This window comes from Felis catus, chromosome B2 (genome assembly GCF_018350175.1).
Source record: "Felis catus isolate Fca126 chromosome B2, F.catus_Fca126_mat1.0, whole genome shotgun sequence".
In the NCBI taxonomy this organism is placed as follows: Eukaryota; Metazoa; Chordata; class Mammalia; order Carnivora; family Felidae; genus Felis; species Felis catus.
Window position 1 is genome coordinate 3,389,606 of NC_058372.1, and position 17,357 is coordinate 3,406,962.

The 17,357-nt window shown below is 44.9% G+C and overlaps 1 long non-coding RNA gene and 2 other non-coding genes across 4 annotated transcripts; 2 read left to right on the forward strand and 1 right to left on the reverse strand.

The window, feature by feature from the left end:
* The first annotated feature begins 621 nt into the window (after window positions 1-621).
* TRNAV-AAC lies at window positions 622-694 on the forward strand. Its single transcript has one exon. It is a non-coding gene; the product is annotated as a tRNA-Val (tRNA).
* Window positions 695-5,622: 4,928 nt separating this feature from the next.
* Window positions 5,623-5,696, reverse strand: TRNAI-AAU. The gene has a single exon. It is a non-coding gene; the product is annotated as a tRNA-Ile (tRNA).
* A 2,543-nt stretch (window positions 5,697-8,239) lies between these two features.
* Window positions 8,240-15,235, forward strand: LOC123385660. Of its 2 annotated transcripts, XR_006598603.1 has the most exons (3): window positions 8,255-8,818; window positions 11,724-11,790; window positions 14,981-15,235. It is a non-coding gene; the product is annotated as an uncharacterized LOC123385660 (long non-coding RNA). The 2 variants fall into 2 exon arrangements; XR_006598602.1 differs by lacking the exon at window positions 11,724-11,790 and having other exon boundaries at window positions 8,240-8,818.
* Window positions 15,236-17,357: the final 2,122 nt, after the last annotated feature.

Genomic DNA, 17,357 nt, shown 5'->3' on the forward strand with positions numbered 1-17,357 from the left:
ATACAGACTCAAGGTACTCGGAGGCGCGAGAGTTAACAGGACAAACCCCGACCCTTCGACATCTCCCCAGTGTCTTTCCGTTCTCGTCAGTTTCGGTGTCCCCATTGCCAACCTCGCTGGCATTCCACATTAAAAACCGTTCCTACAATGTTACTTTGGTTACGTAAACCATCTGCCTGGAGTTTTCTGAAAGGTTCTGGAGCTCCACACTATCTCCCCAACATAGAGCCTCCCTATGCAGGTTTCCTAACCACTGCCTCCCTCCGTGTCTATTTCACACACACACACACACACGCACACACACACGCACACGCACCCCACCCTAACTGAACAGGTATATTTCTTAACACAGGAATTCCTACATACGTGCCTGTTCTTTCTCCCTGTTGACGCCTCCTCGGGACTCCTCAACGTCCATTTTTTATCTCTTCATGCTGATACGATCTCTCCTCTTAGTTCCTATAGCTCTGCCTGTTTGGGATTTTCTGTTTTGTATTACTTTGTTTTTTTTGTTTTTTTTTTTTTCCGGCTCTTCTCCTGGTCGTGGATCTGTAACTGCCACACGACTTGCTTTACGTAGTAAGACTCGAACATCAATCTCCGAACGCCCTCAGGGCGTGGGTTTCCGTAGTGTAGTGGTTATCACGCTCGCCTAACACGCGAGAGGTCCCCGGTTCGAAACCGGGCGGAAACAGCTGGTTTCTTTTGCCTTCCCGGAGAAATCACCGGCTTCTATTCTAGGCAGCCCCACCTGAGAGGAACGAGTGATCATCTCCCTTTTCTTGTTGGGTTTTTGTTTTTGTCTTTAGGACACAGAGAACCATCCTGAGATAGCTGGGCCATTTTAGCCGATGTATTCTGGATGAGCCCTTTCCCTGAGATGTGTCTTCTAGTCCCGGAGAATCTGAAACGTGCAAGTTTGGGGACTCTGGAGTTTTCCCGTGGCTGCTTTCTCCTCCTTCCCCTGGCAGAGGAAAAGGTACCCGTCGCTCTCTGGCCCTGGGTCATCTCGGAGAAGACACGCCCTTAGTGGCTCCTGATTTCATACTAAAGGCTCTGACATTTTCTGTGCTGGGGGCCGCCCAGGACAGTGAGCACTGACTGAGGGGAGGACCGGTAAGGTCAAAGACTGGAGGAGAGAGTGGGTGAGGTGGGGAATTAGCTCAGGCGGTAGAGCGCTCGCTTAGCATGTGAGAGGTAGTGGGATCGACGCCCACATTCTCCAGACTCTGCTGTTTTGACCCAATGCTTGAGCTCACAACTCCACACCTTCCAACCCATTGAATTCACTGAGAAAATATTAGCCACTTTGAACCCACTAATTTGGATGCTTTTTCGTACCTTGCCTCTGAGCAAGTTCAAGACCAGCCTTCTTTGGCTCTACCTGTGCGGGGTAAGGAGATCTCCAATCAATTTATGACTTGTTTTGTTTCTACAGAGGAGCTGTGATCCCAAGGGACACATCCAGTTGCTCTTTTTCTCCATTTCTCCTGCAGCCTGGCCCTCCTGACAAGCGCAGGGCAGAGCAGAGTGAGGAAGGATCCAACTTCCTTCTCAGTGGATTGAGATGGTGAACCCCAAGTGACCAGAAAATACTGGGGAAGACACGTGGAAAGCAAACACATCAAGTTGTTTATGAACTCTTGAATGCACCAGGCGAGCTGTGGACAAGTGGCTCTGACCCTAAACGACACGGCATAGACTTTGAGAACCGCACTGAGCGGTAGCCCGCTGCCCCGGTCCACACTGGCCACTGGGGTACACACACTCCAGAGATCTCCAAAGAGTATTATAAAGGCTGTGAAAACGGAAGGGACCTTGAAACCATAGCATGTCGAGGGCTGGTTGGTACTTGGAACTTGAACACAAGGCAAAATACCCACAAAAACAAAGCTTCTCTGTAAGATTTGAGTGAGACACAAAGCCTTATAACATAATATTTAAGTGGCCAGGTTCTCATCCAAAATGATTCAGCATATAAAGAACCAAGAAAATCTTCAATCACTTGGAGGAGAGAATCAACAGATACCAATATTGAGGTGACACACGTTTTGGAATCATCTGACAAGTCCTTTACAGCAGTAATGATTAAATGCTCCAAGAACCAGGGCAAAGAGTTCTTTGAAATGAACGGAATGTTGGAAAATCTTAGCAAATAATCTGAAGATGTAAATCCAAGTTGAAACTTCAGAACTGAAAAGGGTATGAACCAAAATTATGAATGAAAACACTGGATTGTCTCAATAGCAGAAGGAGATGGCGGAGAAACTTTCGGTCAGTATGAAGGCAGAACAATATTAAGTACCCAATCTAAATGGCAGAGAGAAAAGTGCATTTTAAAAGCTGGACAGTCACGATCTCGCGGTCCGTGGGTTCGAGCCCCGCGTCAGGCTCTGGGCTGATGGCTCGGAGCCTGGAGCCTGTTTCCGATTCTGTGTCTCCCTCTCTCTCTGCCCCTCCCCCGTTCATGCTCTGTCTCTCTCTGTCCCAAAAATAAATAAACGTTAAAAGCTGGACAGAGCCTCAGGGGCAAATAGGAAAATCACAAAGAAATTATATTTACATCATTGCAGAAGAAGAGGAGAAGGAGGTCATTGAAAAAAGGAAATAATTGAATTGTTAATGGCTGAAGATTCCCCCAAACTTGGCAAAAGACATAAATCAGATTCAAGAAGTTCAGCAAACCTCAAGCAGGATAACGTGGGTAAATCCACACACAGACACGTCACAATTAGCCTGCTGGAAACGAAAGGGAAAAAAAATCCTGACAGCATCAAGACAAAAACCAAAAGGAAACTACAATCTGGATGATGAGATGTATTTCTCATCAGAAACCACAAGGACCGGAAGGAAACGACATAACATCTATTAAATGCTGAAAGAAAGACCTGTTAACCCCAGAAGGCTCAGGAGAGCAAAAATTATCCTCTGGACATAAAGGTGAAAGAAATACATGCTCACTTAAAGGTGAAACTAAGAGAACCCACTGCTAGCAGAAGTGCCAGAGAAGAACTCGTAAAATTGGGAGACAAGAAAAGGGATACCGGAAGGAAACTTAGATACAAAGAATGAATGAACCATAGCAGAGAGAGGCAATATCCAGGTGAATGTGACACACTGTTATTCCCTCTTGAGTTCTTTCAAGTAGGGTTGATGATCGAAAGTGAAAATGACAACATTGTCTGATGGAGTTTTCACTGTATCTCTGTGTACCATACAGATAACATAAGGAGGTTACGGTAAAGAAATTACAGTGTCATGAGGTTTCTTTATTTAACTCGAATGGTAAGTTCATGATTCGAAGTATCCCGTGAAAAGTTCTGCATGCGTCTGGTAATTGCTGGACCGCTTACTGACAACATTTAAATAAGCCAAAAGTATCTAGCAAGAGAAACAAAAAGAAGAATGAAAAACAAAGGGAATAAGCCATTAATCAATTAAGTAGTAAACTGATAGGCAAACCCATCGAAATACCAGAAAACTAAACGCAAGTAATCTAAACATATCAATTCAGAGTCAGAGACGGTCAGGATGTATTAAAATAGATTTCTCGCGGTAGGAAACTCACTTCCAATATCCTTATATCTGAGATTAAAAGGTGTATGCAGCAACTAGGATTTAAATAAAATTTTGAAAAAGAAAAAAAAGAAGTTACGTGCAAGATTAAGAGTCATACACAAGACTGAAAGTAAAGAAAGGGGAAAGGTACACAGTACAAGCATCAGTCCAAAAAAAGCTGAAGCGGATATATCAGTATTGATAGATTTCAAAGCAAAGCCACGCTTCCAGGTATAAAGAGAAGTGTTACAGAGTTATAAGGTGTCAACTCACCAAAGGAATAACCGTGTATCCCCTAAATGTGTATGCCCCTGGCCACGGAGCTTCAAAACTCATAAACAAAAGCCAATAAATCTGAAAAGAAAAATAGAAAACCCCACGATTATAGTGGCAGACGTCAACACTCCTCTCTCATGCATTGATGGGCCGAGAAGGTAACAAATCGACAGACCTAGCGAAGGGATGAACGCCATCCACGATCTAACTGGCCTTATAGAGCAAACTCACGACACAGACATGTTCCCCGGCGAACTGGGAGACCCTGGGCCCTGGGGCCTTGACCCAGAGGAGTCAGACCCATAGGAGTGGCCGAAGGTTTCTGGTCTCGTCTTGAGAAGGAATTCGAGGACAGACACGCAGCACGTGGGTCAAGCCACACATGCAAGAAAGTTTCTTAAAGTGGAAAGCACAATCTGGAGATAGGAGAGGGGGTGAGGGACAGAGAGAGAGCTGCGCGCCCTGGGGTCGGGCTTCCATCTTTTACTGACGGTCGTGAACCAGGGGACGGAATGTTCATCACTTGGGGCTGGGTTCCCACTTTTCCTCCTCTCTTGCTCAGGGGCTTGCTGTCACGGCCCGGTCCTCTTGGGCCCATCTGGTGTGCTAGGGCTTCTCGGGGAGCAGTGGCTCCAATCAGGCCTCTGACCCTCCCCACAGCTGGGCACCGCCTCCTCCGTGCTGGCCTCCAGGCTTCCTCTTACAGCTAACTAACTGCCTGCTCTGACAGACAGAAGGGCAAAGAGTTGAGAGGAAAGCAAGATCCTATCAAAACTAAGAAATCAAGAGTGGAAGCGTGATATTAACGAGACTGATATTTTAGAGTCAGTTATCGTAAATGTCAGGAAGACTGCTCTGGTGAGACTGGAAGGGGTCACTTCTTGTCCATATTTCTCCTTCCCTCTCTTGGGGTCTGAGGTGGTCAGAGTCCTCTCCCCCATCTCCCGGCCTCAGCCCGGTCCAACCTTCTAGACTTTCCCTGACTTTGGATCTACTGGACACGCTCTATCCTGATCCTGGTACCTCCACCTTGATCCGGGGACACATAGAACCATTCTGAATGAGCCTCAGGGATACACTCAGAGAAATGGGACCAGTTGCCATGTGCTGTAGGCCACCCCCTCACTCGCCCCCCAGGCACTGTGTTGAGACAGCACGGATCTCACAGGCCTGTAAGGTGCATTTGAAGCCCCGGTCACACTCTTTCCTGCGGCCTGCACACATTTCTTTCGTTCTTCAATCATTAATGCAGACTTTTAAAAGTACTTAGCACAAGGCAATAAGCACCCTGCCCCCGATGCATCCTTCCCCTTACAGTCTAATGGGGAGGACGGCTGAACAACAGAGATTCCCAACTTGGTAAACGTCACAAAACAGATGTTTTCCTGGATCTCTGCGAGAGGCAACGGGGGCCAGGTGCCCCCCAGAAGATGGCTTTGGGTCTGACAAGTAGCTGGACGAGCAAAGAGCACTGAACGTTTGGGCGGTCTGTTGGAGGCATGTCAAGTCCAGTACCCCTGGAGTCAAGTGACAGAAAAAGAGGAAATACGAATAAAGAAGGGGGCAGAGGGCAGGGCCTGGGTTGCTCTGAAAGACTTTACTTACCTGCTCAGGCCAAGGACAGCCCGGCCCAAGTAAGCAGAGCATGAGGAGAGAAGGTCACCGTTGGGGAATCTTTGGACATCCGTCTGCCCTACCCCCTGTTCAACATTGATGAGCGGAGGAGGCTGAACTTCACCTTCTTATCCGTTCACGGATTTTTAGGGGAGTGGGGACAAAAACCACACGTGGCCCGTACGGGGATCGAACCCGCGACCTTGGCGTTATTAGCACCACGCTCTAACCAACTGAGCTAACCGGCCAGCTGCGGGGATGGGTTTCCTACACTCAACTAGACAGTAAAGATGAAGATCCAATCGCTTTCAAAGGAAGTTTCCTTTTCAGATTCACCTTGGAGCTTGGAAGACGTCGCGATCCTCGGTTTATTCAAGGCCCGAAATTTCAATTACAATACGGGGCTGCACGAGGCAAGTTCAAAAGTCACCTGCTCGGGTGTCTCGCCACCACCTTATGTGAAAGGCAACCTCAGCCCCCTTCCTGCGTCCTCGGGGGTGAAGGGTCTCGTGTTTGCTCGCGGAGCTCCCGCGAGGTGGCAATCACCCCCCGCTCTCCGCCTGCGCCTCGCGGCTTCGAACGCAGTGCCCACTGTGCTCTCCACCCATTTTCTTCTAAAGGCAGAACTTGAGCTCGTCCCCCCTTTTTACCTAATTCGGGAAAGCACTCCCACGTTTCTCTTTGCAAAGGTCACTTTGGATAAACACGTCCCATGGCAGTGCTTCGTGACCGCATTTCTTGAAACACGTAACGCTCATTGACACCTGTGCCCAGAAAGACTCAGCTTTGAGGTTCCTTCCGACCGAGGGAGCTCCGCGGACCTCTGCGTGGGACGCGGTTGACCCGAAGACGATCCTGACGTCCCCCCCGCCCGGCTGGCCGCTCCTGGCGCAGGAATTCACTGGGATTCCGTTCCGGAAGCTTCTGGGAGGCCGGGTAACGGGGTGGGCCGAGCAGCCCAGGGCCCGGACCGCGGCGCAGGACGGCGCGGACGGGCACGGTGGCCCTGCCGCGAATCACCGAATAAATAACGGCGTCTCCACCGGCCGCCTCGCTTTCACGGCAGGTGCGGGGCTTCGGGCCTGGACCTTTGTGCCAGGGGCCCGAGTCTTCGTCAGGCTGTTGGACTTGGCCCTCACGCCTCGCCAGTTCACTTCCCACAGGCTGGCCTGTCTTTCCGCGCCGCTTCCTGAAGCCCTTCCACCAGCCCCGCGTTCGCGCCCTGCGCACCTGTTGCTGCCCGCGTCCGCGCTCTGCACGGCCGAATGTTCCCCCTTGGACAGTGGGGCCCGCCCTTCCTCACCCTCTCCCTGCCCTCCCCCCCTCCTCCCCCCTTCCTCCTCTCCCTCCTCGTACCCCTCCCTCTCCCTCCTCTGCCCCCCTCTTCCTCCACTTCCTGGATAGACTGTGGGCCTAGCCTCGGGTAGAGGAGGAAAGAAAACAGGGAGGAAATGGGTTGAGGACACGCATACCCTCTTTGTTGCTTTTGTCCGGTCCAAAGGCCAAATCCCAAACCGGGGAAGGGAAAGAGGGCAAAGGTAAACACTGCGGAAACGGGCGAGGGCGATGCCGGGTAAGTGTGTTCTCCCATGCGACGGAATCCCACGACTGTTCGAGAATCTCCAGAGAACCCAGCATTTTGCTGCATGTCCTTATCACCACGTTTCCCTGAGAATTTGGCCCGTGAAAGAACAGGACGCAGAGAAGAGCCCTTCCTTCTCCTGGCCTCCAAGCTTTGAACTTGGTCACCTGTCCCAGGAGTCACCCCGCCCCTCCCCCATCTCCCCCTCCCGCGCGGGTCAGACCCCTTGGACCCTGAAAAAAAAAAAAATTGAAACAAATATTTTTGAGTTGTCAGAAAAGCAAACCCAAGACACGCTGGCCTGGCGGGGATGTGAGGAAAGGGAACCTCGGTGCGCTGTGGACGAGAGTGCCGACTGGTGCAGCCACTGCGGAAAGCGGTATGGAGCTTCTTTTAAAAAAAGAGTAGAAATACCATATGCTCCAGGAATTCCACTACTGGGTTATTACCCACAGAAAACGAGGACACCAATTTGAAAAGTTATGCGCACCCCTATGTTTTCTGCAGCATTATCTACAATAGCCCGGCTGTGGAAGCCCCCCCCCCCCCTTGTCTATCCATAGCTGAGTGGATAGAGAAGGCGTGGTGTATATGTACCCAAGGGAATACTCCTCAGCCATAAAATAAAAGAATGAGACCTTGCCATTTGTGTCCACGTGTACGGACTTTGAGGGCATTACTCAAGAGAGGGAGTCATACCATATGACTTCACTTCTACCTGGAATCTAAAAAAACCAAAAGAACAAACAAACAATAGAAGCAGACTCATAAAGCCAGAGAATAAACAAGCGGTTGGCAGAGGGATGGGGTGGGTGGTGACGAAATTCATAAAGGGGGATGACGAGGTACGAACTTCCAGTTATAAAATAAATAGGTCAGGGAGATGAAAAGTACAGCATGGGGAATATAGTGATTGATCTTGTGACGACGTCGTATGGTGACCACACCCATCGGGCGGAGCACTGAGTGATGCAGAGTTGTTGAATCACCGTGTTGTGCACCTGAAACTAATAGGAACTTGTGAGTCAGCCACGCTTCTGTAGTAACAGTAATGAGAGTTCTGAGAAAGGAGGGAGGGAGGGAGAAGGAAGGAGGGAAGGTAGGAGGAAGGAAGGAAGGAAGGAAGGAAGGAAGGAAGGAAGGAAGGAAGGAAGGAAAAGGAAGGGTAAGGAGGGAAAGAAGGAGGGGAAGGAGGGAAGGGAAGGACAGGAAGGAATGAAGGGAGGGAGGGAAGGAGGGTAGGAGAGAGTTAAAGAGGGAAGAAAGGAGGGAGGGAAGGAGGAGGGAAGGAAAGAAGGAAAGAGAAAAAGACACCTCCAGCCTGGGGCGCCCGCGGAAACTCCTGGACAGAGGACGCCCCACTCTCAGGTCGGTAGGGAGGCGGTGAGAGAGACTCTGTACCCCCCACCCCCCCCCAGCCCCGCAGCCCTAGGCCCGCGGAGGGAGACGGGAGAGAGTCTGGGGCGCCGGGCACGGCCAGGGGGCAGCGACAGCAGTTTTGGGCTCCACCAGAGCGGGGCCCGCGGCTCCGCGCCCCGACGCCCCGCTCTCCCCGCCTCCCTGTTTGTACCGGAGACTCTTTGGGAGATTCAATGCGGATTTTCACCGTGACCGCGCGGCCCTTCTCCTGAGGGGGGAGGACAAACACTCAGAACCCGCACAAGCCAAGGACTCACTGCACAGGAAAAGTCTCCACCCCAAGCCCAGCGACACAGACTAGGCTCCAACGGTCTTCACTCTGACTTGTTCAGGCCCACCACTCAAGGACCAGACCAAAGGTGAACCTGGGTAAGTACGCGAGCGCCTCGGGGTCCTCCCACGACCCAGTCCTGCTGATTGAACCAGTGATTCACCTGCTTTACAAAGTCGCACTCTTAAATACAGAGAACAATCTGAGGGTTGATGGGGGGCGGGGGAGGGGAGAGGGGGAAGTGGGGGGATGGGCATTGAGGAGGGCACTTGTTGGGATGAGCACTTGGTGTTGTATGGAAGCGATGAACCACGGGAATCTACCCCCAAAACCGAGAGCGCACTTTACACACTGTATGTTAGCCAATTTGGCAATAAATTATATTTTTTTAAAAATCCACCCCATCCCGGCCTAGAAGGATCTTATCAACTTTCGCCCTAAAACTGCCTTAGGATTAATAACTCCATCCTCCAAACCCTTCACATCTTCTCTTCTGACCCTGAGTTGACACTCCTGCGACTGCCTGGGGCTCTTTGTTGTTGAGCTGATCCCACAAGCTGGGTTTCCTGGGGGGGGGGGGGGGGGGGGGGGGGGGGGTTTCTAGACAATGTTGATTCTGATCGCTGCCTCGCACATTTATAAATGAACAGGCATTCTCGCTCCACCATTATGTGATTAATTAACATAAATGAACACCCCTGTCTGATTACCTCCAAACGATTATGACATTCAACTGTCTAGATATCTCTAAAACAGCTCCTACATTCAAGCCCCTCTCCGCTTGGTCTCGGTCTGATGTCCTCAGAGTGTACCTCACAAGCCCCAGAGAGAAAAGAAACAAAAATGAGGAAAAGCTGGACTCCATCAAAGTCAAAACCTCTGTACCTCACAGGGCACAAGAGAGTCAAAAGGGCACAGAATGGGAGGCAGCACTTGCAAATCACACGTCTAATAAGGGTCTCGTAGCCAGCGTAGATCAAAATCAACAGCAAATGATGCCACGCATGCAGATCAGAACGAGGGTATGAATTCCTGCCCTCTACGAACGTGGCAACCTAATAAGGAAGAAACTGAGGCAAACCACAATTATGAGACAGTGGAGCTACTGACTGAGTGCGGGGACTCCTGAGAAAAACCTCCCCCCCCCCTCCCCCGGCACTGAATGCATCGAGGGATGAAGGAGAGTGTGTAGGGACTGGTGGGGATGGTGGGACTGGTTCAGGCACGTAGAAATAATGCCAAGTCCTGGAGTCGAGTCAGCAACTGGTTTTCCCTTGTTTTGAAGAGCTAGAAGTAGTTACGTGTGAATTCTAGTAGGAAAATGATGCTGGAGATATATTCAATGCTGAGATAATAAAGGCAAAAGAATACTAACTTTATGGTGGTAACCGTAGGCAGTCAGTCATTCAACACTTCTAAGGAGTGAGTTTTAAAACTAGCTTTGCAGTTGAAAGAGCACCTTGGAGTTGGGTCCTATGAAGAAAACATTGAAGGGGGAAATCTTGCAGAGACTTAGGTGGGTTAAGAAGCTGTTACTTCTTAATAATGTAGTCAGGTGATCTCAACTAAGATGGGGAAGGGAAACAAGAAAATTAGATAGATAGATAGATAAATAGATAACATGCTGTCTTTATGGTGTAAAATGAATGATATTCTAGAGAGCACAGTCTCAACAAAAGTAAATTAGAATAACAAACAGGTATCTGGAAAGTCCCCATATGTCTGAAATTAAACAACATACATCTAAATAATATTGGTCAAAGAAGCAATGTCAAGGCAAGTTAAAAAAAAAAAACATTTGAAATTGAATGTTAGTAAAAATGCAACTTTAGGAAAAAATTTGGAGTGCAGTAAAAGTAATGACAAAAGAAAATTTAGAGTTGGAAGTTCTTATATTAAAAAAGAAAAAAGGTTTGAAACCAATAATAAAAGATTTCACCTTGAGAAGCTAGACAAAGAAGAGTACATTAAATCCAAAGAAGGAAAGCACAAAAAGCAGAAATTGATAAAATATAAAATAAGCAATAAAGAAAACTTTTTAAATTCTATTTATCTCTTTGTTTTAATTTAAATTTCAGTTAATTAACATACAGTGCAATATTGGTTTCAGGAGCAGGATTCAGTGATTCATCACTTACATACAACACCCAGTGCTCATCCCAACAGGTGCCCTCCTTAGTACCCATCACCCATCCAGCCCATCCCCCACCCCATCTCCCTCCATGAACCCTCAGATGGTTCTCTCTATTCCTAAGAATCTCTTGTGGTTTGTTTCCCTCTCTTCTCCCCCGCCCCCAGTGTGTTCGTCTGTTTTGTTTCTTAAATTCCACATACGAGTGCGATCATATGATGTTTTTCTCTGATTGACTTATTTCACTTAGCATAATACATTCTAGCTCCAACCACGTCATTGCAAATGGCAAGATTTCATTCTTTTTGATGGCTGAGATATATTCCATTGTGTGTGTGTGTGTGTGTGTGTACATATAAATGCATATGCATATATATACATATATATATATATATATACATACATATATATATATATCACATTTTCTTTATCTGTTTGTCAGTCGATGGATATTTGGGCTCTCTCCATAGTTTGGCTATCATTGAAAATAATGATAAAGAAAATTAATGAAACAAAACCTGGTTCTTTGAAAATGTCAATAAATACATAGGCCAATAAAAAAAGAGAGGATGAAATTTTTCGTTAACAGAAGAGGACATCACTTGGAGCGACTGGGTGGCTCAGTTGGTTAAGCATCCCACTTTGGCTCAGGTCATGATCTCACAGTTTGTGAGTTCGAGCCCCACATTGAACTCTGTGCTGACAGCTCAGAGCCTGGAGCCTGCTTCAGATTCTGTGTCTCCCTGTCTCTCTCTGCCCCTCCCCGACTCAGACACACACTCTCTCTCTCAAAAATAAATAAATATTTAAAAAAATTAAAATATATATATATATATATATATATATATATATATATATATATATTTTAAAAGGAGGACATCACTGGAGACACTACTGAGATTAGAAAGAATGATGAAAGGATCTATGCGTAATATTAAGGTAACTGGGAATATTATGAAAAACTTTTTGCCAGAAACTATAGGGTTAGGCAAAATGGGAAAATCCCTTTAAAACACAATTTATGCATGCTAACTAGACTTATTGTGCTGATCATTTCACAACATATACAAATGTCAAACCACTATGTTGAACGCCTGAAACTAATACAATATGTCAGCTAAACCTCAACAAGAACAAGCAAACAAAAAAAATAAATAAAAATACAGTTTACTTAAAACACAGTTCACTTAAACATACACAAGAGGAAATAGAAATATTGAAAAGCCCTGTAACTATTAAAGATATTCAACTCATACATTTAAAACTTTCCACAAAGCCACTGAGTATTTTTAAAAATATTAAGCTATTTAATATTTTTGGTATGTTTTCATTCACTGGTATATTTAATTAAGTACTTTTAGAAAAAAAAAGAATATCAGTCAATCCAATCTGAACATATTCCAGAGAGAAAATCAGGGAATGCTTTCTGTTTTGTTTTATAAGCACAGCATAACCTGGGCACCAAAAGCAGAGAAAATCCTTACGAGAAACCTATAGGCCAATATCCCTCATTAACATAGAGGCAAAAATTGTTTTTAAAATATTAATGAATTAAATCCAGCAATCTATAAAAAGGATAATACACCATGAATCAGGAGACATTGTCTCACGAATGAAAGTTTTCTTCAGTATTGAAAAGTCAATCAAATGTAACATATTAACAGGGCAAAAATATATAGATAATAATCTCATTTGATACAGAAAAAATATTTGACCAAATATACCATCCATATGACTTTTTAACTCAGTAAACAAGAAATAGGTGCAAAAATGTCTGTTCACACCACGTCCATTCTACATTTTACTGGAAGCCCCAACCACTGCAAACCAAACAAAACCAAACAAAACAAAACTGGAATGAATGAGTGAATGAATGAATGAATGAATGAGTGAATAACACATATTTTAAAAGAAGACATAAAACCATATTGATTTGCACACAACATAATCAGCTACACAGAAAATCCTCATAAATCTACAAAAGTTAGCATTATATCTATAAGTAAATTTAGGTCACAGATTACAACAATAATATAGAAACATTAATTGTATTTATATATATACTGGCAACAAAGAATTGCAACATTAAGTGAGCATTTTCAATTACAATCAGTAAAATACTTAGGGATACATTTAACAAGATGCACAAGACCTGACCATAGAAATTTACAAAAATTGGAAAATTCAGTATTACTAAGATGTCAGTTTTTTCTGAGTTGATCTAGAAATTCAATAAAATACCAACCAGTAGGGGCGCCTGGGTGGCTCAGTTGGCTGAGCGTCTGACTTCAGCTCAGGTCATGATCTCTCAGTTCGTGAGATGGAGCCCTGCGTTGGGCTCTGGTGCTGACCGCTCAGAGCTTGAAGCCTGCTTCAGATTCTGTGTCCCCCTTTCTCTCCAACCCCACCCCTGCTTGTGCTCTGTCTCTCTCTGTCTTTCAAAAATGAGTAAACATTAAAAAAAATTAAATACTAATCAGTAACTCAATAGCAGGAGTTTTTGTAGAAACTGACAAGCTGATTCTGAAGAACATAGAATAGCCAAAATAATTAGGAAAAGAAAAACAAATGTACAGGAATTATACCACATGATTTCAAGATTTTATATTATAAAGCTATAGTAATCAAAATACTGGAGTACTGCCATACTTACATAGATTAATGGGAAAGGAGAGAATGTCCAGAAACAGACCTACGCATCTTGATTTATGACAGACGTAAAATGTCATTTAATGGGAGAAAGGAAAGGTTTTTCAAACATGGTCCTTAGCAACTGGATAAACGTATGGAAAATATGAATCTCCATTCTTATCTTGCACTTAATACAAAAAACAAAATCAAAATCATTCATATACAGTACACAAAATTTAACACAAACTATCAAATGTGTAGAAGTAAACAAGAAAAAAACTCTGCATGTAATTAATGTAGAAAAAGCATTCTAATCAGGGACCCAAAGAGCATGAGCCATTAAAAAAAATAAATTGGATTTCATAAAATTGTTAAATGTTTGCTTTCTTTTTTTTAAGATTTTTTTTTAAAAAGAAATCTCTATGCCCAACATGGGGCTCAAACTCACAACCCTGAGAACAAGAGTCACATACTTCCCTGACTGAGCCAGCCAGGCACCTCTTAGATGTTTGCTTTCTAAAACACAATATTCAGAAAATGCAAAGTCAAGACAAAGACTTGAGAAAAATATTTAAGTTACTTTTATATGTGAACTTATATACACAAACTATAACATCGGACTTGTATTGAAAATATAAAACATACACTTCCCACTCAGTGATATAAGGACAGACACCCAGTAAGCATAAGGGCACAAAAATTCAAGCACGAATTTCATAAAATGAGACGCATACATGAGCAACAGTCACATTGAACGGTGTTCAGCAACATTGATCTTCGGGGAAATGAAAAGTAAATCCAAAGGAAAATTAAAACCTGTACATATAAAGACGACTGACAACATCAAACATTGCCCGGATGTGGGGAAATTGAAACTCTCACACACTGGTGGTTGCAGTGAAAATTTGAGCTCCCAATTTGGAAAAATATTTGACAGTTGACAATGAAGTGAAACATACGCTTAAGATATAACCAGGCAATTCTCCTCCTAAATATTTAAGTGAAATAAAACCATATGCCTGCCAAAACATTTTATATGAATTTTCATTCATACTAGTCCATCAAGTGTCTGTCACGGGTAAGTGAAGAATAATGTTTCAGGCATATTCACACAACGGAAGAGTAGTCGGCGGTAAAGAATGTACATCCGATACGTGCAATAATACGGGTGAACCCTCCAAAACACGCGGGGTGAAAAAAATGTATGAAATTCCAGAACAAAATTCATCCACATTGACAGAAATCAGTCCAGTGGTCTCACGCAGCTATAGTGGAGGCGTGTGTGGGAAGTTCATGGCAAAGGGTCCTGAGGGAACTCTGAGATGATGGATATTTGGAGCTGAATTGTAGTTCCCCCAAAAGACATGGGTTGAAGTCCTACCCCTCAGTGTGTGGAAATGTGACCTGACTCGGAAATAGGGTTGTTCCAGAAGTAATCGAGTTAAAATGAGGTCTTGAGGTGAGCCCTAATCTGATCTGACTCGTGTCCCTACCAAAGGGGGAGATTTGGACATGGAGAGACACATGCCAGGAGGGAGGCCATGTGAAGGCACATCAGCGGAAGACGGTCCAGTGGCTGGAGTGGGGCGTCTACTGGGGAGACAACTCCTAGGATTGCTGGCAAATACCAGAAGCTTGGAGAGGCAAGGAAGGATTCTGCCGAGAGCCATGAGAGAGAGCACCGCCTGACGGAGACCTTGACTTCAGACTTCTAGACTCTAGAGCTAAGACCATAAATGTTTGTTTTAAGCAATCCAGTTTTTGGCATTTTGTTATGGTGGCCCTAGAAAACCCATAGAATGAAACTGCTCTATAGCTTTTTGTTTTCCTCCTTTCTTTTTATTTTTAATTTTTAATTTTTTCTTCCTTCCTTCCTTCCTTCCTTCCTTCCTTCTTTCTCTATCATTCTTTTGTTCTTTCCAAGTTAGTTAACATACAGTGTCATCATAATTTCAGGAATAGAATTTAGTGATTCATCACTTACATATAACACCCAGTGCTCATCCCACAGGTGCCTTCCTTAATGCCCCTCACCCATTTAGCCCATCCCTCCACCCAACAGCCCACCAGCAACCCTCAGTTTGTTCTCTGTATTTAAGTCTCTTACGGTTTGTCTCCCTCTCTGTTTTTTTTTTTTTTCAACGTTTTTATTTATTTTTGGGACAGAGAGAGACAGAGCATGAACGGGGGAGGGGCAGAGAGAGAGGGAGACACAGAATCGGAAACAGGCTCCAGGCTCTGAGCCATCAGCCCAGAGCCTGACGCGGGGCTCGAACTCACGGACCGCGAGATCGTGACCTGGCTGAAGTCGGACGCTCAACCGACTGCGCCACCCAGGCGCCCCACCCTCTCTGTTTTTATATCATTTTTGCTTTCCTTCCCTTAGGTTCATCTGTTTTGTTTCTGAAATTCCACATATGAGTGAAATAATATGATATTTGTCTTTCTCTGACTAATTTCACTTAGCATAATACCCTCCAGCTCCATCCACGTAGTTGCAAATGGCAAGGTTTTATTCTTTTTATTTCCAAGTAATACTCCATTGTATATATATACTACATCTTTATCCATTCATCCATCGATGGACATTTGGGCTCTTTCCATACTTTGGTTATTGTCAGTAGCACTGCTACAAACATTGGGGTGCATGTGCCCCTTTGAAACAGCACACCTGTATCCCTTGGGTAAATACCTAGTAATGCAATTCCGGGGCCGTAGGGTAGTTCTATTTTTTTTTTTTTTTTTTTTGAGGAACCTCCATACTGTTTTCCAGAGTGGCCGCACCAGCTTGCATTCCCACCAACAATGCAAAAGGGTTCCCCTTCCTCTGCATCCTCGCCAACATCTGTTGATGCCTGAGTTGTTAACGTTAGCCATTCTGACAGGTGTGAGGTGGCATTTTATTGTGATTTTGATTTGTATTTCCCTGATGATAAGTGATGTGGAGCATTTTTCCATGTGTTGGTTGGCCACCCGGATGTCTTCTTTGGAAAAGTGTCTATTCATGTCATCTCATTTCTTCACTGGGTTATTTAGGTTTGGGGTATTGAGTTGGTAAGTTCTTTATAGATTTTGGATGCTAACCCTTTACCAGATATGTCATATGCAAATATCTTCTTCTATTCCATTGGTTGCCTTTTAGTTTTGCTGATTGTTTCCTTCGCTGTGCAGAAGCTTTTTATTTTGATGAGGTGCCAGTAGTTCATTTTTGCTTTTGTTTCCCTTGCCTCCGGAGACGTGTTGAGAAAGAAGTTGCTGCGGCCAAGGTCAAAGAGGTTTTTGCCTGCTTCCTCCCTGAGGATTTTGATGGCTTCCTGTCTTACATTGAGGTCTTTCATCCATTTTGAGGTTATTTTTGTGTCTGGTGTAAGAAAGTGGTCCAGGTTCATTCTTCTGCATGTCGCTGTCCAGTTTTCCCAGCACCACTTGCAGAAGAGACTGTCTTTATTCCATTGGATATTCTTTCCTGCTTTGTCAGAGATTAGTTGGCCATATGTTTGTGGGTCCATTTCTGGGTTCTCTGTTCTGTTCCGTTGATCTGTGTCTGTTTTTGTGCCAGTGTCATACTGTCTTGATGATTACAGCTTTGTAGTATAGCTTGAAATCCGTGATTGTGATGCCTCCAGGTTTGGTTTTCTTTTTCAGGATTGCTTTGGCTATTTGGGGTCTTTTGTGGTTTCATACAAATTTTAGGATTGTTTGTTCTAGCTCTGTGAAGAATCCTGGTGTTATTTTGATAGGGATTGCGAAACTGTTCTATATTTTAATTGCGGTGATGGTTACATGCTCGCATACCTTGTCAAAATTCATTGAACTACACACTTAAGATGTCTGCATTTTACTGCGTATAAATTACGCTTCAATCGTGTTGATAG